The sequence below is a fragment of the Tamandua tetradactyla genome, chromosome 8 (assembly GCF_023851605.1).
Source record: "Tamandua tetradactyla isolate mTamTet1 chromosome 8, mTamTet1.pri, whole genome shotgun sequence".
Lineage (NCBI taxonomy): Eukaryota > Metazoa > Chordata > Mammalia > Pilosa > Myrmecophagidae > Tamandua > Tamandua tetradactyla.
The window spans coordinates 90,479,200-90,502,049 of NC_135334.1; the positions used below are offsets into that span (position 1 = coordinate 90,479,200).

At 40.1% G+C, this 22,850-nt stretch overlaps 1 protein-coding gene across 1 annotated transcript in view; it reads left to right on the top strand.

The window, feature by feature from the left end:
- INSC (INSC spindle orientation adaptor protein) overlaps positions 1-22,850 on the top strand; it is a 141,717-nt gene continuing 118,867 nt past the window's right edge. Inside the window, exon 1 of the mRNA XM_077112258.1 lies at positions 1-66. The gene's annotated coding sequence lies outside the window, so the exon portion shown is untranslated. The remainder of the gene's footprint in view (positions 67-22,850) is intronic.

A 22,850-nucleotide genomic window follows, 5' to 3' on the forward strand; every position in this document is an offset into this window, starting at 1 on the left:
TGGAGCTCCAGCTGCGCCCGGTCACCGCCGGCTGTTTGCACGCACCCTCGCTTGCTCTCGCGCTGAGTAAGTAGACACGCTCAGCTCGATGGATTCAGGGGCCAGTGCGGGATCTGCCACTCTGCTTGGGGACTGTTTGTGACTGTTTGGATAGTAGGTTTAAGTTTCACGGTGTGAGTACTGGTGAATGGGGATGAGTGCCCACAGGAGGAAGTGTGTCCCGGCAGGTACGCCACTATGTTGAATTTTCTAGCATGTGTCCCAGGGTGTGAGTGTGTCAGTGAGTGGGAACCTATCTGTAGGCGGGGAATGTCTGCAGGCACGGAGCGTGCCCACAGGTGGCATATGTGTCTGTGTGGCATGTGCCACCCCTGGGTTTCTGAGTGTGTGTGGTAGGAAGGCGTTCATGTGGGGTGAGCAAATGGATATGTGGATGGACTGATGCGTGTGAAAGTGAACAGATGCTAGGGGATGAGGAGTGTTACCTGAACCCAAACTTTCTGGGGTGCCCTGACTTGCCCCCAGCTGGAGTGTCTTCTCAGTGGGTCATATGGCTTTGGTTTCCCCGGGCTCAAGGAACTCAGCGTTCTCACTCAGCACTAGAGGTGAATGGGGCTCTGAATGACCCCATTTGGCTGGGTCAGAAAAGGGATGACACCACGAGAGAACCCCAGTTTCAGGCCAGGAAAAGAGACAGGAGCTGCAAGAAGATGAGCAGACCAAAGCCTTGTCGACACATAAACACAGGAGACTTACACCCACACACTTGCATGTGCCCCCACACACCAGTTTTGTACACACCTCCTCTCGGCATCCATGCACATTTGTACACCCTTCCAGCATGTATACTTGTGGGCAAAGGCATGTATGCAACATGCACCCACGTGTGTGAAATGTGTATTTGCACACACACATCTTGCTTGACCTTGTCCTCCTCAGCCCTAAGGTGCCCTTTCCCTATACATGGCGCTTCTGGATAACGGGTCCTAGAAATTGACCTGAGTTAGGGAATATGGGACTTTAGCTGGGAGGTCAGGGCAGATGGTGATACAGAAGCTTTGGAGCGCCCGTTTGATCTGGAACTGAGGCTGCCCGTGGAGTTCAGCCAGAGTGGATCCTTGGACCTCAAGATTTGGGACTTAGAAGTAGTGTTTGCCCTCTTAGAAGTGAAAAGGCCAGTCTAAAGGCAAGTCATACCAGGCTATGGTCTGCGATTGAACTCGGTACCTGTAACTTGCCACAGGCTCTAGCTTATACTCTTGGTAAGAGGATTACTGCTGCAGAAAGCAGTGAACCTTCTGCAGGCTGGGCTTTGGCAATAGGGAGGGGCAGTGACTTGAACTGGGTCAGTTCTGTCCCTTCTTTGGTTTTGTTCAGCCCTAGTTTGAGTCTCCCATCTGCAGCCTGAGCTAGAAGGGATAGCCTTTGCTTCCCTTTCTCCCTCCCACTCGAAATCCAGTGGTTGTCTCTTTTCTTAACAGAATAGAATCTTCTTCTCCTTGACCTCCTTTCCCTAGGAGCTGCTGGGGACACACTAAACAATGGATGCTTGGAAGAGTAGGTGTCCTTAAAATGTCAGCAGGTGATGAGGGTGATGATGATGATGGCTTCTAGACCTCTCATCCTGGCCATTCCCTTTTGGACAAGCTTCACTGAAGTACCCAGATTAAGTGTGCTCCTCTAGTTGGGAAGTTAGAAAGATGACATCAATTTTCGTCAATCCTTAGAGTTTATGGTTCAGTCCAAGGAGTACCCAAGCTCACATCCACCAACTCCCCTTATGTGCTGGGGAGCAGGTGGGGTTCAGATATTTCCTGAAGGGTAGTTCTGGGATCTACCTTTGCAAAGCCTGAGCTGGTCTTCAAAAAGATAAAGAGGCAGTCAATTCAATGGGAGAAAGTATTTGGTAACCATATATTGGACAAAGGTTTGATATCCTGTGTATATAAAGAAAAAAATAAGAAAACTTCCTGAAGAGTAAAGGGGGTAGGAGAAGCAAAGTCTGTATGCCTTCTCTAGCCTTCTGCTTTGTGGAGGATCTCAGCCTCAGGACTTGAGAAAAGGCTTTGGAAAACTGGGGGAGTCACAGTGACTAAATCCAAGGTTGTTTTCCATTTTTCTATTCATCAGTGACATATTCCTGCCAATCAGAATTTCAGAGCAACCATGAGGAACTGTAGCGCATTGGAGTAACCCCATTAAATTTACAAAATCCAGTGAAAAGAAATCAGACAACAGAATAATGGTAATATTAACAACCACCGTTTATTGGTTCTTTAATGTATGCTTTATTTTATTGACTTTTCATAACCATCCTTTTAAGTTAATATTCTCAATTTTTTTCTGGCAAGAAAACTGAGGTTTAGAGTGATCAGTGGATTTCCCTAGGTCTGTGTGTATCCAGAGCTCATGACAACTGTTGTGTTTCCCTTCTCACTCTGGCTGCTAGGAAGCTCTTACACTATCCTATTGTTCTATCCCAGTAACTGCGCTGGTTGGAACCATAGCTTTGATTTTTAATTTCTGCTTTAGTGACTTTACAACATGCTTTAACAACTGTAAACTCCCAGTTCATTAGCTTTCTACAAAGAGATCAGAATAATAAATGAACAACCAGTAATTAAGCCTCCTATTCGTCTCTGAAGATGGGAATCATATTCCACGGATTTTGGGGGGCAGACCCAATTTCCAATGTTTCATCTGGTTTTCAAACCATGTGTCTCAGTTTTGGCTTCTGTCTCTTTGACTCTGATTCATGACCATGTATTCAGGCTTTTTTCCTAATGACTCTGGGAGATAATATCCACTCTGTGTTGGCTTAGACAATGGGATTGTTGGGAATGAATTGGGCCATTGAAAAACGCCTCCTGTTCTGAGTGCTTCAGCTGCCAGATCCTCCCTTGTCTCAAAAGCGCAAGTGTCTGGGTGCCCAAAGGATTTTGACCCCTACCCTCAGCCTGGCCTTGACCCCACAACAACCTCTTTCTCATGTGACCCTGCTAGGTCCAGGGCTCTGCTGGGAGGTCTGTTTCTTTTGGATCTGAATTCTGCCTCCTCCAGCATGATCCTGGAAGGCAAGTTCAAGATGAGGAGTTTGGACTATGGAATGTGGCAGGACGCATGAAGGGGCTTTTCTTTCCACTTCCCCAGGACTACAAGGGCACAGGCCAGTGTTTATCCCTTTCTCCTTCCCCATAAGGGGTCACGAGTCTATCGGGTACTCAGAGTTATTTGTCCCAGATTACCTCTAATTCACTCCAACTGCCCAAGGCCGTTAATGTTTGGGAAGGGAAATATTGGAGGGCAGTGCTTAGTGCCAAAGAATGACTAGACTCTAATGGTGGGTTTTTGGACCTTGTGTTGGGATCCTGCTTCTTAGTATGCCTTAAGTCATCCAAACAGGCTGCTGTGCCCACACTCAAGGCTAATCTTGCCAGAAAGTGGGAAGGAGAACTCACTGGCCTGAAGTGCTGGAAAATGCCCTATGGCCTGGTATTAGGTAATGATTGGTGGCTTTGTATGATTAAAGGGTTTGTTTCTTTCCAGGTAAGTGTCATCCCCCAAATATAAGGTTAAGACTTGATTGTATCTCTACTGAGGAGTCATCCTATTTACACTTTAATCATTTACTGGACTTTAATTGCAACAAAGTGAAAACAGGTTTAAAATTCAGTAAGAGAGCATTGAGTGAGACCTTCAGAAATTTTTGACTGGCTTGGAGTTTGGGGTGCTGTTCTAGTTTGCTAGCTGCCGGAACGCGACACACCAGAGACAGATTGGCTTTTAGTAAAAGGGGATTTATTTTGTTGGTTCTTCAGAGGAAAGGCAGCTAACTTTCCACTGAGGTTCTTTCTTACGTGGAAGGCACAAGATGGTCTCTGCTGGTCTTCTCTCCAGGCCCCTGGGTTCCAACAACTTTCCCCGGGGTGATTCCTTTCTGCATCTCCAAAGGCCTGGGCTGAGCTGCGAGTGCTGAGATGAGGAGTGCTGAGCTGCTTGGGCTGTGTTACGTTGCACTCTCTCATTTAAGCACCGGCCAACCAAGTCAAATGCCATTCATTGCAGCAGGCACACCTCCTAGCCGACTGCAGATGTAATCAGCAACAGATGACGTTCACATGCCATAGGCTCATGTCCACAGCAACAGAACTAGGTTACTTCACCTGGCCAAATTGACAACTGAATCTAACTACCACAGGTGCTTATTCATATTTATTTAGTGTATACTAAGCACCAGCCCCTTTGTTAGGCTTTTTGCATCTTTTATTTCGTGAAACCTCTACAATAACCCTATGAGATAGGTACTGTTTTAAAGATAAAGAAACTGAGGCACAGTGAGATGAGATTAAATGATTAGCGTGAGGTCAGAGTCCATCCCAGGTCAGCCTGATTGTGTAGTCTGATGAGTGCTCACTCACCACTCTAGGGAGACGGTGAATTTCCCACCTGTAAGGCATTGACAGCAGGAAAATTACCCATGTGGGTAAACTGAGGAAAGGACGGAGTGTGCGACTTCTCTGCCTGGCCTCAGGACCTGAATGTCACCAGCAGCATTGGCCTTGCCTGTTCTGCTGGCCCTGGCCTCAGACCGAAGCTGCTGCCCTGCAGGATGCAGAGTAGGGGTGGGATGGGCGAGGCTCCCGGGCCAGGCAGGGATGGCCCTCCCACCACGGGGTGAACATTACTGGACTCCTGCGGCTTCACTTCTCCCCTGGAGAAATATGTGTCCTGGGAACTGAGCCTCCACCAAGACGCTGTGATCCAGCCTGGGATCCCCTCCTTCCCATTCCAGGATCTCCTTAGTGCCAAGCTCTGGGGGAGTCTGGGATCCTCACAGGAGGTTGCTGGGCAGACCAGACCCTGTTCAGTCTGATGCAGTTGTCTGTAGGCGTCAGCAAGTTGGCTGGTTAATTGTGTCTAGTGTTCACTTTCTGCTGGAGGAATGGAAGTTTTGTCTTACAACCCAAATATCTTGGGTTTGGAAACCATGAAAAATGCAGCCTGTGGTTCGGGGTGGGGACTGCATTGTGGGCTGTGCATAGAGCTGGTTTAATGGGCACTGTTGGGGACAGAATGGTTGACTCTGACACTCTTGCTTCCTCCTATGGAAGGTCAGAGCTGAGCAGAACACGCTGGTAACATGCGCATGGATTTTACAGTCGGACATCTGATTTGAAGCCTCAATTTTCTCATCTGTAGATAGGGTTCATTATAACGTAATGGTGTTGCTAGAGCTAGAAAATTTACCTGAAGCATAGTGTCTGGCATAGAACAGGTACACCATACACGGTAATATCCTTCCTTCTTGTCCTACCTGTCTTCTCAGAAAGAACCCTGGACTGATTGGCAAGGGATCTGGATTCCAGTTCTAGCTTAGCCTTTGGACTAACACTGTTATCTTGGATTAAGTCATTTACAGGTCTCATTCTCCTTTTCTGCGAAATGAGGGAAGAACTAATTTCCCTCACTCTTCTGTGTTTTTTGATGGTAGTGAAAGAGGCTGTTTAAGGGGCTCTCTTGAAAAGTTCAGAAATAAGCTCAGAAAGTTCAGTCAGTACTGATTCATTTATCCGTGCCTCAAGTATTAATCAAGAAGCTGTGATGTTCCAGGACCTGTACAAGGTACTGAGGCTAGAAATGAACAGGAAATATTGCTGTCCTCAGGGAGTAATCGGACCATTTGGTGAGACAGTCTTATAAACCGATGGTGACAGGTCCATTAGCAGGACAAGGCCAAGGAAGGAACAGGAGCCACTGGTGTATCAGAAGAGGAAGCAGTGTCTCCAATTGGGGTGACCAGAGAGGCCTCCCCAGAGGTGAACATTCTTGGTCTGGGTCTTGAAAGATATCAAGAAGTTGCCAGGAGTATAAGAGGAGGGTATTCTAGGGAGAGAGACCAGCATGTGCGAAGGCACAGAACATTGCTTCATGTGATAAACTTGGGGACTTGAAGCAGATAGTATGACTGGAACACGAGGAGTGGGAGGTCAGTGGTGATGGGAAATGAGACAGGAGATGTTTCAAAGGAGATGTGCTAGGGTCTAAGATGTTCAGATTTTTATCATAATATTTAGAGAGAGACACAAGTATTTTAAGCAGGGATTGGGTCAAGGGCTTGCTCATTTGCTCAACAAACACTTATTGAGTGCTTACTATATTTTATGTAACTCTTTATTTTGAATAATATCAAACAATGAAAACTTGCTAGTAAAAGATCCCTTTTTCCAGATCCCTCAGCTGATTACCTGATGCTCCATTTACTTTATCATTCACATTCAATCTCCAATAACATAAAAATATATTGTTTTTATTATTTTCTGCATATTTTTGCTGTTTGTATATTACTATAATGTATTTAGTGTTTCACACACTGACAGCAGTGTATTGAAGTTCTGGTTGCTTGACCTCTTCACTACTTTGGCTGTTGATTTTATCAACTTAATATTTTAAAAATTTATGGTTGTAACATATATGCAACTTGAAAATTCCCATTTTAATCACTTTCAAGTGTACAATTCAGTGGTATTGATTACATTCACGATTTTGAGCTACCATTTCCAACATCCATTACCCAAACATTTTTATTACCACAAACAGAAATTCTGTACTTGTTAAGCAATAATTCTCCATTCTGCCCCTATCCTTATCCCCTGGTAACCTGCAGTCTACTTTCTATCTCTATGAATTTGCTTATTCTAGGTATTTCATATACATGGAACCATATAATATTTTTACTCTTGTGTCTAGCTTGTTTCAGCATGATGTCTTGACGTTTCGTCCATGTTTTCACACATATCAGAACTTCATTCCTGTTTAGGGCTGAATAATATTCCATTGTTTGTATATACCACATTTTGTTTATCCATTCATCTGTTGATGAACACTTGAGTTGCTGTTACCTTTTGGCACTTGTGAATAATGCTGCTGTGAATATTGGTGTACAAATATCTGTTCAAGTCCCTGAAAAATTTCAGTTCTTTTGTGTATATGTATGGAAGTGGGATTGTCGGGTCATATGGTAATTCTATGTTCAATATTCTGAGGAACTGCTGAACTGTTTTCCACAGTGGTTGCATATTTTGCAAGTTCCTCAACAATATACAAGTTTGACTATCTTTCCATTCTTATTGACACCTGCTACTTTCTGCTTTTTTTTTTTAAATGTATTAGCTATCCAATGAGTGATAAGTGTTATCTCATTGTGGTTTTGCTTTGTATTTCCTTGATAACCCATGATGTTGTGCATCTTTTCATGAGCTTATTAGCCATCTGAATATCTTCTCAGGAGAAATATCTATTCAAGTTCTTTGCACGTTTTTTAATTGAGTTGTCCTTTTCTTGTTGAGTTTAGCAGTTCTTAATATATTCTGAATATTAAGCCCTTATCAGATATTTGTTTAGCAACTACTTTCTCCCATTCCACAAGTTGTTTTTTCACTTTCCTGATATTATCCTTTGATGTACAAAACCTTTAAACTTTGAAGTCCGCTTTATCTACTTTTCCTTTTGTTGCCTGTTTTTGGTGTCATATCTATGAAATAACTGCTGAATACAAGGTCATGAAGATTTTTCCTGCTTTTCTTCTAAGAGTTTTGTGGTTTTAGCTCTTATGTTTAGGTTCTTGATCCATTTGGAATTAATTTTGTATATGATGTGAGGTAGGGGACTAACTTCATTCTTTTGCATGTGAACATCGCGTTTTCCCAGCATCATTTTAAGAGACCATTCTTTCTTCATTTAATGTTCTTGGCATCCTTGTTGAAAATCAGTTGGCCATAGATGTGTGAATTCTTTTCTGGATTCTCAGTTCTATTCCATTGGTCTATATGTCTGTTTTTTTGGCCAGTACCACAGTGGTTTGATCACTATGGCTTTGTATTAAGTTTTGAAATCAGGAAGTATGAGACCTCTAACTTTGTTCTTCTTTTTCAATACAGATTTGATTGTTTGGGTGTCCCTTGTATTCCTTAGGAATTTGAGGATTGACTTTTACATTTCTGCAAAAAATGCTGGTGGGATTTTGGTAGGGAGTGAATTGAATCTGTCGATCTCTTTGGGTAGCATTGACAGCATAACAATATTGTCTTTCTATAAGTGAACATAGGTTGTCTTGCCATTTATTTAGGTCTTTATTTCAGCAGTGCTAGTTTTCAGTGTACAAGTCCTTCACCTCCTTGGTTAAATTTATTCCTAGATATTTTATTCTATTAGATATTATTGTGAATGAAATTTTTTTTTAATTTCCATTTTGGATTTTTCATTGCTGGTCTACAGAAATATAATTTACGTTTGTGTGTTAATCTTGAACCCTGCAACTTGCTGAATTCATTTATTAGCTCTAGTGGTTTTCTTGTAGATTTTTTGTAGGGATTTTCTATGTAAAAAATCATAACGTCTGTGAATATAGACAGTTTTAACTATTTTCCAATTTGGATGGCATTTTTCTTTTTTTTTCTTTTTTCTTTTTTTTTTTTGTCTAATTACTCTGCTAGAACTTCCAGCACAGTGTTAAATAGCAGTGGTGAAAGCAGGCATTCTTGCCATGTTCCTGCCCTTAGGGGGAAAATATTCAGTTTTTTACCACTGAATATGATGTTATCTGTGGGTTTTTCATCTATGCACTTGATCATGTTGTGGAAGTTATCTTCTTTTCTTGTTCTTCTGAGTATTTTTATCATTAAAAGATGTAGAATTTTGTCCGATGCCTTTTCTACATCAATTCAGATGATCATGTGAACTTTTCTTCCTTCAGTTTCTTAATGTGTTGCATTACCTTGATGAAATTTCTTATGTTGAATTACCCTTGCATTCCTGGGGTAAATACCATTTGGGCATGGTATATAAACTTCTTAATATGTTCTTGGATTTGATTTGCTAGTATTTGGTTAAAGATGTTTGCATCTAAGGGAAATTGGTCTGTAGTTTTCTTTTCTTGAGATACCTTAATCTGACTTTGGTATCAGAGTAATGTTAGCCTCAGAATGAGTTAGGAAGAGTTTCCTCCTCTTCAATGTTTTAAGAGTTTGAAAAGGATTGGTGTTAATTCTTTGAATGTTTGATAGACTTTCTAGTGAAGTTATCTGCTTCTGGACTTTGTTTGGAGGTTTCTGATTACTGATTCAATCTCTTGATAAGTCTGTTAAGATCAATTTCTTCTTGGGTCAATTTAGGTAAGTTGTGTGTTTCTAGGAATTTATCCATTTCTTCTGTCTCATCTTATTTGTTGGCTTACAATTGTTCATAGTATCCTTTTAACCTCCGCAAGATCAGTAGTAATGTCTACACTTTAATTTCTGAATTTAATTATCTGTGTCCTTGCTTTGTTTCTTTGCCAGTCTCACTAAAGGTTTTTCAATTTTATTTATGTTTTCAAAGAAACAATTTTTGATTCTTAGAATCTTTGACTCTCTTGGTTGCTTTCCTATTCTTTATTTCATTTATCTACTCTCAAATCTTTATTATTTCCTCTCTTCTACTAACTTTAAGTTTAATTTACTTTTCTTTCTCTAGTTCCTTAAGATGTGAAGTTAGGCTTTTGATCTGAGATCGTTCTTTTTTGTTCAATGTAGACATTTGCAACTACTGATTTCTCTCTGAGCCCTGCCTTGATGTGTACTGTTCTGGCTTGGAGCTGTATACCCAAGAAGACTATGTTAATCTTAATCCATTCCTGTGGGCCTGAACCCATTAATAGGACATTTGATGGTGTTACTTTTGTTAAGGTGTGACCCAATTGAATCAGGGAGGGGCTTAATCCTATTACTGGAGTCCTTTATAAACAGAATGAAATTCAGACACACACAGAGAGAAAGCCATAGGAAGAAGCTGGAAGTTACTGGAACTGAGAGAAGCCAGAAGAGACTGTCATGTGCATTGTCATGTGACAGAAAAGCTAAGGACCAAGGGTCTTCGGTAGCTAGTCCCAAAACACCAGTTTTCTGGGGGAAAACATTGCCTTGACAACACCTTGATTCTGGTTTTCTCCTGGCCTCAAAACTGTGAACCAATAGATTCCTGTCATTTAAGCCAACCCATGCATAGTGTTTGATTTAGTAGCCAGGAAACTAAAATATATACAATAAATTTTGGTATATTGGTTTTCCTTTTTATTTGTCTGAAAGAATTCTTTCATTTCTGTTCTTTGACCCATTAGTTGTTTAAGCGTATATTATTTAATTTCCACATATTTGTGAATTTTTCTAGATTTCCTTTTATTATTGATTTCTAGCTCCATTCCATTGTGGTCAGAGAAGATGCTTTGTATGATTTCAAAAAAAATCTTTCAAAATGTACTGAGACTTGTTTTATGACCTAACATATAGTCTGTCCTGGAGAATGATCCATGTGCACTAGAGATGAACGTATATTCAGCTGCTGTTGGCTGAAATGTTCTATATGTGTCTGTTAGGTCTAGCTGTTTAGAGTATCATTCAAGACTTCTATTTCCCTATTGGTCTTGTGTCTAGATGTTCTATCCATTATTGTAAGTGGTGTATTGAAATCTTTTACTATAAATGTAGAACCACCTATTTCTCTCTTCAAACCTGTCAATATTTACTTCATGTATTTTAGAGCTCGGCTGTTAGGTGCATGTTATATTTAAAATTGTTACATCTACTTGTTGAATTGACCACTTTCTCAGTACATAGTGCCCTTCTTTGTCCCTTTTAACAGTTTTTGACAAAGTCTATTTTATGTTTTTAGTACAGCTATCCCATCTCGCTTAGTTACGTTTTGCGTGAAATATTTTTTTCCATTCCTTTATCTTCACCCTATTTGTATCTTTAAGTTTAAGGTGAGCCTCTTGTAAACACATTGTAGTTGGATCCCTATTTTAAAATTCCCATGCTGCCAATCTGTCTTTTGATTGGAGAGTTTAATTCATTCACATCCAAAATAAATACTGATAAGGCAGGACTTGCCTCAACCATTTCATCATTTGTTTATTTTACATCTTATACCTCTTTTATCCCTCATTTCCTCTATTGCTGTCTTTTTTGTGTATTGTTGATATTTTGTAGTGAAAAAGATCTTTTCGCTACATGTCCTTGCCTGTATATTTTTTAGATATTTTCTTCATGGTTTTCACAGAGTTTATATTTAACATCCTAAATCTAAAACAATCCAGTTTGAATTTGATAATAACTAAACTTCAATAAATACACAATCTCCACTTGTATATCTCTTTTATTGTTCTTGTCACAAATGTCACCTTTATATTCTGTGTGCCCAATAACACAGAAATATGATTATTTTTATGCATTTGCATTTTAGATCATGTTCTTAATCTTGGAGTAAGATGCTCAATTTATTATAAACTCATTGTTTATTTATTGACCAATAAATAAACTCTCACATGTAGGTTCTTCATAGATGTACTTTATGAGGTTGAAGAAGTTCTCTTCTATTCCTAGGTGATTAAGAACTTTTGTCATGAATTGGTATTGGATTTTATCAAAAGCTTTTTCTGCATGTATTGAAATGATTTTATGTTTTATTTCCTTTCTTTGTTAATGTGGTGAATTACATTGTTTGGTTTTCAAATATTAAACCAACCTTGCATTTTTTGATAAATTCTATTTGATTAGGATGTTTTATCCTGCTATTTATTATTGGCTTCCATTTTCTAGTATTTTGCTGATGATTTTTGCACTCATGTTTATGACCAATTTTAGTTCCTAATTTTTATTTTGTAATGTTGTTGTCAGGTTTTGGGATCAGGATAATGCTGACCTCATAAAATGAGTTGGAAATTATTCCCCTACTTCTTTCTGCCTGAGTTTGAGTACGATTGATGTTTTTTCTTAAATTTTTGACAGTGAAGTTCTGCTATTTCCAATCTTTTGTAAAGTCCATTCAATTAATTTTTAAAATTTCAGTGATCATATTTTTCGGTTTTAGAGTTTCTATTAATTCCTTTTCCATAGTTTCTATTAATATAAGATTCCTCAATTATTCGTTCATTATGATCATATTTTCCCTTCAGTCCTTGAGTGTATTTTAGTAACTTCTTTACAGTCCTTGTAAGCTAATTCCATATCTTTGTCATCTCTGGAACTATTTCTTTTTCTCATTATGTATTGCTATTTTCCTGCATCTTCACTTGTATAGTGAATGTTATATTGTTCAGAATCTGGATTTTATTTCTTTAGAGTACCAAGTTTCATTCTCACAAGCAGTCACTTTACTGGTTGATCAGCTAGATCATTTAAAGGCCTACTTCTAAGATTTCTTAGGACTTGTCTAGATTAGTCTTACTCCTAGGTTTGATTAATTGGGTTTCCATTGAATTCCTAGATTGTTCAATGAGGTATTGCCATTCTAGTCTGTTGTAACTCAGGTTTTCCAGCACTGTGTGAGTTATGAAATCTCCTTTCAGCTCACAGATCCTCAGTAGCTATTCTCTGCCGGACTTTGCAGGGTCTTTTCATGTGCATGAATATTTTTGTACTTGGCTGTAGTCTGAAGAACACCTTTTCTTTGTAGCTCCCTTCTTTATGATGACCTGCCCCACAAATCCATGCCTCAGTATACCAAATCTTTCTCTTTGCTTCCCAAGTCAGTGAAATTGCCATGCTCTGCTTAGGCTCTACCATGATCTGGTGCCTTAGACTGAAAACCAGGGTGATCACAAGGCTCAATTTGCATGTTTTTACTCTGTCATGGAACCCACTTCTAGCTGCCTATTGTCCAACACCTGAAACAGTTGCATAATACATCCTGTTCGTTTTTCATAGTTCTTTATGGAGGGAAGGTGATTCTAGTGCCAGTTATTCTGTCATGGCCAAAAGTGGTGTGGTAAAAAGAGTTACTATTGAGTTCTATTAACTTACTACTTACTAGTAGTAAAATAACTTACTATTTTCCCTGAGCGATGTTACTGAGGACAGAGTGGTGAGCAAGGCAGGCAAGTCTTTGCCCACATGATAGTTGTAGTCAAGTGGGACAGAGTGTAAAAAAAATGTTTAAACCAACAGTACAATAAATTATTATTATTTTAAGGAAAAAAAGTAGTGACTGAGATGGATGGTAATGGGTCAAGGATACTTTAGACTGAGTTTCCACAGAGGGTCTCTTTGAGAAGGTGATATTTAGAAATACCTTCAAGGAGGGTGGATGAACTGGTGAGAGAGCCTGAACTAAGACAGGGCGCAGAGGAGGTAGAATTGATAAGCCATAGTGATTGATAAAATGCAGAAAGGGAGGGAGATGAAGGATTCAAGGGCCTTTCCAGGTTGCTCTCTCAACCACCCCTTAAACTCAGCATTTCCAAGCTGAATTTCAGGCTTTCTGCTTTACATTATCCTATTCCACATCTGGTCTTCTTTTAATATTTCAAATCTCATAGGAAGACTCTTGCATCTATGTAGCTGCACAAGCCAGAGAGATGGGACACTCATACTTAACATTCGTTTCCTGCAAAACCCATATCTAATATATCACCAAGTCTTAGTGACATTGTCGTTTAAATATCTCTCAAATCCGTCACATCCCTCCACCTCCACCAGCATCACCCTGGTTCAGGGTGTCATTTTCATCTTCATTCCCTACCATCCTTTCCAGGTCCCCTTCAATTTGTTCTCCACACAACAGAGTTCATTTAAAAACATAACTCCTTGGGTCACAGTGGCGCAGTGGCAGAGTTCTCGCCTGCCATGCCGGAGACCTGGGTTTCATTTCTGGTGCCTGCCCATGCCAAAAAACAAACGAACAAACAAAGAAAAAAAACGTAACTCCTTTTGTGTTGTTTCTTTCTCTTAAAAATCTTCTGTCACTTTCCATTGATCTTAAGATAAAAACCAAATTCTTTAATAAGCCCTACAAGGTCTTCTTTGTCTGGCCCCTGTGACCTCTCCTACATGTGGCACTCCCCTTACTCTCCCTCTTGCCAGGTTGGCCTCCTCTTAGTCCCTCAGGCATGTCACATTCCCTCCTGCCAGAGGCTTTTGCATTTGCTGCTTTTTGCTTAGAAAGCTCTCCCTTCCTGTCTTTACCTGCTGAATTCCCACTTCAATTCCAGTTCTCAGCTCAACTGCCACGTCCATGACCTCCATGACTAGGTCAGATCCCTATTTTATTACTTCCTTCAGGGCTTTATCTCAGTTGCGCTTTTACATTTATTTTCCCCATTTGATGATGAGCTTCATGAGACCAGGGACCACGTCCTATTTAGCTCATTATTTTATCCTAGCAGTTAATACACTGCATGACACACGCCACGAATATTTGTTGAATGCATGAATGAATGAATGAATGAATGAAGTTTCATCAGCTGATCATCTGGGCAGAAGGTGGGCCATTGAGCAGAACAAAAATTCCAAGGAAGGAATAGATTTGGGAAGTAAGAAAATAATTTATTTGGGACATATTGCATTTAGAGATTCTTTTCAACTGCATGCTTGTGTTACCCCGTCCCCTGACCCTGCCACCAAAGACATTATTGGGTAAGAAAAATGGACTGCGACTTAGGAGCTTTTGGGGAACTGGTCAGAGGTGACTTCTAATCCTGGACGATTGTCAGGAGCTCCCTGGAGAAGGTGGCTAAGTCACATGGCACCCCTCAGCTGTTGCTTCTCCATTTATAGCTCACTGTCCCCCTCTCTGGTTTAAAGGGGATAGAGGAAATCTTATGAGCCTCCAGGTGCTCCTGATTTGGGAAATTGACTGCTTGTTGTAAGAAGGATATTTGTACACCTTAGGAGGGCTCTTTAGAGCTTGAGAATTACTTGTATGATTCACATTGGTCAGGAGCTGCCAACCACCTCCCCACCCTGAGAGTACAGTAGACCTAGACTCAACAGGGCTTCATCGAGAGGGACTTATGGCCAAGCCCAGAGAGCCATCTTTGCAAAGATGCCATTAGGACTAGAACAGACCAGCCCATCCAGTCACTCCTGTTCAGCCCATCAGTCACTCATTCAATTGCCTACCTCATCTTCATTGATTCACTTATCTACCAACACATCAGTCATCCACTGAAGACATCCATCACCCATCTACCCATCCACAAATAAGAATGTATGTTGGGTTTATAGAAGGACCCAAGGTTGATGAATTGTCTTCACCCCCTCACCTTAATCCCTCTTTCGTATGACCCTCATAGCCTGCAAGTACACGTAAGGAAACTACCAGGGGAGAGGATACTCTGTTGTGCTGGTTGAGTGCTGGGCTGTGCATGACTACAGCATGTATACAGGAATAGTGGAAGACCGGAAATCCTATGCTAATTATTCTTGTTGTCTCATTTTCTGCTTTTCTGGCTGCTTCTCCTTCAGTGGTTTTGAGAGTTTAAGAATTTAGAGCCCTTGATCAGATATAAGGCAGTAGGTGGGCTCTGTGGAGGTGCTTATGTGCTCAGGCTGGAAGGATAAAGAGAAATACAGCTTCCCATGAGCCCACAGTAGAAAAAGAGGAAGCTTTTGTTTTTTCCTTTGTTTTCCATTGGGATTGCACTTTAACCTGGTGGAATTTACAGAGAGATGGGGGAGGGGAAGAGAGCAGGATTTTAAAATGTGGCATTTAGAAACCAGACAAGAAACAAATCCTGGCCCTGCCCCTCCAGAAGCTGCTCTTTCAGTTCTTTGAGGCTTGTCATTTACAAAGAGCTCCTCAGAATATGTGCTGTCCATCTGCCATGGTGGCAGACAGGGCTGGAACTGAGCAGCCGTAGGCCATTGGCAGCCACGTCAAATAAGAACACCTTGGAAAAATGTCTGAAAGTGCCGAGGATTTAAGTTACAGACTCATTCATTCAATCTCACATTCAATCAACAAGTATCTACTTAATACCTACTATGTGCCAGTCATTGTTCTAGGTCCTGGGGATACATCAGTGAGCAAAACACAGGTTTCTTGCCCTTGGAAAACATACTTTCTAGTGTGACAGATAGTAACAGTTTAATATAGAATATATAAAATGGTGATGAGTACTGTTTTGAATTGACTCGTCATTTTCAGGTCCTAACCCCCAAGCCTGTGCATGTGAACTCATTTGCAAACAGGATCCTTTAAGGTCCCGTTAGTTAAATTGAGGCCAAACTGAATCAGGGTGAGCCTTAATCCAAGATGACTGGAGACTGTATAAGTAGAGGAAATCTGGAGACATGAGTAGGAGACAGGAGGAGACAGACTGGGAGAGCAATGGCCATGAGGTAGAGGCAGGCTGAGTAATAGATTGCCGGCAAGCCACCACCAGAATCCTACAGACTTCAGAGAAACCATGATCCTGCTAACACATTAATTTTGGATCTCTAGTTTCCAAACCTTTGAGATGATAACTTCCTGTTGGTCAAGCCAATCTTCTGTGGTACTTTGTTACAACAGCCCTGAAAAATTAAGACAAATGCCATAGAGACATTCATACAAGTGTTTCAAGAAGTTCGCTCTGATAAGGAGACATTTAAGTAGAGGCCAGGAAGAAGAGAAAGGGTAAGTTATTTGGATACTTGGGGGAAGAATTGCCCAAATAGAGAGAACAGTAAGGGTAAAAGCCCTGTGGGCTGCTTGAGGATCTTCATGAAGGTGAGTATGGCTGGAGGACAGTGAGAGTTAGGGAGAACTGAAGGAGTTAAGGTCAGTGTGATAATGGGGGCCGATCATGAAGAGTCTGTAGGCTGATTGAAGGATGTTGGCTTCTTATCAGAGTGAGATGTGTGCACACTGGAGAATTCTGAGCAGGAATATGGCATGCTTTGATTACAATGAAGAGAATAGATTGGGAGTGTAAGGGAGGAAACAATTTAGGAAGCTATTGCAATAATCTAGGCAAGAAAACGTGGTGGCTGGGACCAGGGTCCACCTACTCATCCATTTATCCAACCATTTAATTAGTTATCCTACTAATGTCTGTTATACTCCCTGTAAATGAGGTCCTTTATCACTATTCATTCATCTCTTATGTCTTTTAATTTTCTATCCATCTATGCTCACCACTACATATAGAACTTTGTGCTAGACACTGGCTGATAAAAGCATGTTCTTCTGAGGTTTTGGCCCTATCAGGGAAGGCAAGATGCCTAGGAAACTACTAGGCAGTTACAAAACCAAGCAGGCCCTGGCAAACCCAAGATAAAATGGTTTCATAGTTTAGGAGCCCTGTGGCTGGGTGATCAGAGCAAGCTTCCAGGAGGAAGCTAGACTTAAGCTGAATCATAATGGGTGAGCAAATCAGGTCCAAGAGTAGCAAGACGCTTGCCTCGAAGCTTGAGCATAAGGGGACACATTGGGGGAGTATAGGATGATAATGGCAAAGTGGGGGGGGGCGGATGGACTAGAAACATCCTGGCAGGTCATGAGCACTAGACTAAGGGGTTCAAATCTGAGTTGAGAGGGTCTGGGGAACCATAGTAGATTTTCAAGGATATGTATCAATGAAATCCATGTTTAAGGTGCTAAACCTAACAGAGTGAGGAGGGATAGGCTGGAGGTTGGAAGACCAGCAAGAAGAACATTGCTCTGTGTGAGGTTTCTTTGCCATATAGCCATCAGGGAATGTGGAGGAGTGGTGGGGACTGTTGGGGTGATCCCAAATGCACAGTGGGCAGAGCTGCAGTGATGTGGGGTTCGGATGGATAACACGAGCAGCAGGTGATGTGAATGGCTGTTACCGGAACACACCCCAGATGTCTTCTGTCCCTTTTGAGCGAAGAACACACAGCAACCTGGGTCAGGACAGAAAACACTGGAGAAAAGAGTTTGGATCTGGCTTCTGCCCATGAATGAGTCTATAAGTAGCTGCTGATGGGTCATTGGATTATAGGACAGTTAGATTGTGAGCAGGAGCTCATCTAATCCAGTCTTCTTCTTTTACAGATAGGAAATTGGAGACCCAGACAAGAGCATAACTTGTTTAAAGTCACATAGAGTTCTTCTGGCAGAGTAAGATCAAGCATCTTATTTGCAGACATGTTGGAGGAATTACTATGTTTTATTTAATTATGCATTTGCATATCTCTTTCAATGGAAGAGGAAATTCTAAGAAGAAAATTGTTTTACTGATCTATTCCCCCATCACCTAACTGGGACCTAATACAGAGCAGATGCTTTATGAATGTTGATTGATGAGGGCTCTGTCTGAGTCCCAGGCCCACACTGACCCAGACTGAGGCAGAATGTCAGACTTTTTCCAGATGTGGGGTCAGAAAGCATTGCTTGTGGTTAGGGGTAGATCCCTCACGTGCTCACGTGGCCGGGTTGGTGACCAGTTTCTGTTTCTTTTATATTCACCATACTTGGCACAGTCTCACTTGTGACCAGGTACATAAGTGGGTAAAGTGGCTACAGCCATGAAAATTCCAGCTGAGAGGGAGAGAGGAGAAGGGTCTGGGTGGGGGACTGGGCCGTCCTGTGTCTGGGACCACTGTAAGAGGAAAATCACCCACCGTTCCCAAGAGCATAGTCCTCGAGGAGCTTCTTCACCTCTGGGTGGGCACCTGGGTTGATATCTGGGGCTTTAATAAGTCCAGTGCTTGGTTTGGCCTGAGTCTCAGCTACCAGAGACTTCACCAAACCCATTTATTTTTTCCTCTATTTCCCCAACTAAAGGGCACTTCTTTAAGAACAGATCCTGCTCTCTCCCCAGCGTGCAGAAGTCTGTGGTTCAACAACAGGATTTCAAATGGAATTTCCCCTTAATGCACCTCGGCCCTGCATTAAGGGCCGAGGGAGTTTGGCCATATCTCTTGCCAGCCCAGGTCCTGGGCTCTGCGCCGCATGGATAATTGGTTCTTAAACTGTTGGTCAACACTTTCTGATGTCTTATTCTGTACAGTTGGCAAAAGGATTTCCACATGGAGAGGATTGAACTATCCTAGTGAGCAAGCTGAAGTCATAGACACAGGAAGACAAGTGTCCCCCAGTTCAGCATCCCTTAGTAAATGTCCTGGGGAAAGCAGTGTTGTTTTCTTCAGATGTGAGCTCATTATGCTCTCCAAGGTAGCAGTCATGACCTGGGCAAGGTTTTGGATGGAATCTGAAAGGAAGACTGGAAGTAACTTGGGTTTTAGTCTGGGTTCAGTCATAGATTTTCTGAGTGACTTGGGGAAATCAATTGCCCTCTCCGGTCTTACTTTCCTTTTGGGTAAAAGACAGGATTAGAGAAAACAATCCTTGGCCTTTCCTGCTATAACATTCAGGTTTCTTGCTCAGATTATGATGCCAATCAGGGATTTTGATTAAGACCTTAGCTTCCAGACTTCTCTTCTTGACCAAAGCTCATTTTTCACTTTGCTTGCTTGCAATTCCACCTTTGTGGATCCATTCCTTTAGGTCTCTTAAGCGACTCTTAACATCCACAGACAATATTGTCTAACAAAAATACTTTTATATTTTAATGGACTCATGTAGGGAGTGTCATATCCATTATTATATTTCAATTTTATGACTACTGCCAAGAAACCAAAGATATTTTATTATTTTCACTTTGCCAAAGTGAGAAAAGAGAACCAGAGAGGGTAAGTAACTTGACTAAGGTCACACAATTAGTTACTGATAGAGTTGAGACTAGGCTACAGGTTTCTTGGCTGCTGCTCTGTGCTCTTTTGTTTTACCTTTTGGGTTTAATATCTTTTTAAAAGTGTTACCATTTCCTCAATAAGGAACTTGTACATTTTCCACTGTATTCATTTCTACATACCTTATATATTTCTGTTGCTAGTATTAATGGCTTCACTTCTATACTTCACTTTATGTTTGTGCTGGTGTCTGCTTGACATTTGTGTATTCATTTCTAGCTACCTTTCTAAACTCTTTTATAAGGTAAAAATAATTTGTGTGCAGATATTTTTGGGTTTTCTATATGGGCAATGAGGATGACTTGCTGGTACATCTATCTTTGTGAGCATTAGTGAGAACACCTTGTCTGGTATGAACACTTGGGTGGTGGACCCAGGTTGCCTGGCAGGGTGACCCGAGCAGACACTGCTTTCAGCAGCCACTTCCCCCCTTGCTGGGTGCTGTTGTGCACAAATAGATGGAGTAGCCTGGTGGGAAATCACATCACTTGTGAATAATGACAATCTTGTTTCTTTCTATTCTTACACATTTTCTTTCTTTCTACACAAGCTAAGATCTCTAATAAAATATTGAATAGAGAGGATGACAGCTGGGTATCTTTATTTTCTTTCTGATTTCATAGGAAATGCTTTCAATATTTCATCATTAAGTATGCTGTTTGCTATGCTTTTTTGTTTTTGTTTTTGTAGATGCCCTTTAATCAACCTAAGGAAGGTTCCTCCTATTCTTAATTTCCTGAAAGGTCTTATGAATGTCTTTTGAATTTTATTAAATTACTTTTCCTCATTTATTGAGGTGATTATTAGGATTTTCTCCTTTAACCTGTTAATATGGTGAGCTCCACCAATCTCTTCTCTGATGTTGATAGCCATTGTTCCTAGGCCAAAACCAACTCCATCTTTATGGATTACTCTTTTCATGCGTAGCTGGATTTCATTGCTAATATTTTGTTTAGGATACATCTGTGTTCATATATGAGATTGAGTTATGAATTTCCTTTCTTGTGTTATTGATTAGTTTCAGTATCAAAGTTATGTCAGATTTACAAAATGAGTCAGAGTGGGTTTTCTTTGTTCCTATTTGAGAGTTTGAGTAAGTATATCTGTCCCTTGAATGATGGAAACTCAATCTTGAAATTCCCAGGGCCTGGTGTTTTCCTTATGGGAAGATTTTAAACTACTGATTCATTCACTCAATGGTTATAGATCTATTTCTTCTCACATCTATTTTGGTAAATTATATTTTTCTACGGTTTTTCTAGTTCATTTATATTTTAATGTTATTGCATGAAGCTGTCCATAATATTCTTCTGTCTTATCTATGTTGCATCTGTAGTATTGGTTTTATTCATAATATTGTTTATTTGTGTTTCTTCTTTTTTCATCTGATTAATCTTACCAGGCTTGTCTGTTTTATTTGTGCTTTCTAAAACTAACTTTAAACTGTATTGATCATTTTGCTTGTGTTTGTGTTTTGTTTAGTCCTTTATTTTCCTTGAGATTTCTTTTCCCTTTTTAAAATTTCTTATGTTGCTATAAGCTAGAGATTTTAATTTCAGACTTTCTTATTTTCTAATTTAGGCATTCGAAGCTATAAATTTTGCTCATAATTCCACTTTATCTGTATAGTACATACATTTATATGCATATTTTCATTATCTTTCAGGTTTAAGTATTTCTTCATTGCTATTATAATTTCTTCTTTGACTTATGAGTTGTATTTTTTAAAATGTCCAAATGTACAGGAGTATTTATATTGGGGGTAGAGACTATGATCTGAAGAGTGGCAATCTTTTTAAAATTTGATGAGTCTTGCTTTAAAATCTATAAACTAGTCAATTAAAAAAAAAAAGAATGGTACATGAGTGCTTGAAAGAAATGCGTCTTCTGACATGTTAGAGTCAATGTTCTGTTCACAGACATCAAGTCTAACTTGTGCCCTTCACATCTTCTGTAGCCTATAATTTTTTGCTTGACCCTACAATTACTGAGAGAGTGTGTTGAAATCTCTCTGTGATTCTGGATTTGTTCATTTTTTTCTTGAAGTTTAGTCAGTTTTTACTTTGTATATCTTAAGATTATGTTATTAGGTACATTCTCATTATTAGATCTTCTTGCTGAGTTGAACTGTTTATTATGATGTGGTAGATCTTTACATCTCTGAAAGCTTATTGTCTTAAAATCTGTTTTAGGGTGGGCCACGGTGGCTCAGCAGGCAAGAACGCTTGCTTGTCATGCCAGAGGACCCGGGTTCGATTCCCAGTGCCTGCCCATGTAAAAAAATATATACATATCTGTTTTATATTATACTAATGCAGTGACACCAGATTTCTTTAGGTAAGTATTGTTCTGGTATATTTTTCTAGGTTTTAACTTTAAGCCATTCTGGGTCTTTTTGTTTTAGGAATGTTTCTTGTAACCAATTGGCTATAATATTTATATTATTTATATATATTTATAATATATAAATATTATCCTTAATATTTGGTTTAGTTAATTTCAAGTTACTGTGACTATTATAGTATGTTGATTTCCTCTGCCCACATCATTCTCCCTTCATTTGGGTTGATTAACTTGCTTTCTTTATTATTCATTTATTTTTCCCTCTTCATTTTTGAAGAGAAATGTCTATTCCTCCCTCTATGTCTATTCTTTTAGCTGAGCTCCCTAGAAACTTTAGCAGTAATAACAACTTAACTAGTCTAAAGTTAATGTACATCTCCAATCTCTTCCCCCCAAAATATTAGGACCTTAGAGCACTTTAACTTGCTTTAGTCATTCCCTTCTGAATTTACACATAATATTTTGACTTATCTTTCATTTTCTTATCCCACAAATAAAATGTTATAATTGTGTCTCATAGCTGGAGTTTGTTTGGATTTACCCACGTAGTTACAAGTAAGTTTTCTTATCATTCATTCTTGTATCTCAGACCTTCTCTCTTGCATTATTCTTTCTGCCTAAAGTAAATTCTTTAAAAATTTCTCTTATTTCATCTTTATTCTTGAAAGAAAATTTCTCTGGATGTAGAATTTTAGGAAAATTGTTTTCTGGTAAGCAGGTATTTCCCTATCGTCTGTTAGTTGCCATTTTTACTGTTAAGAGGTCATCTGTATAATTTTCTTTTGTATTTGGATGCTTTTAAGACCTCTGCGGTGTTCTATAGTCTTTTGAGTTACCTAGGGAAGCATATATTTTTAATTTATTTTTCTTGGGATCCACTGGAGTTCCTCCATTTAGAACAATTGTTTTTTGTTTTTTGTTTTTTAACATGGGCAGGCACCGGGAATCGAACCCGGGTCCTCTGTCATGGCAGGCAGGCAAGCATTCTTGCCTGCT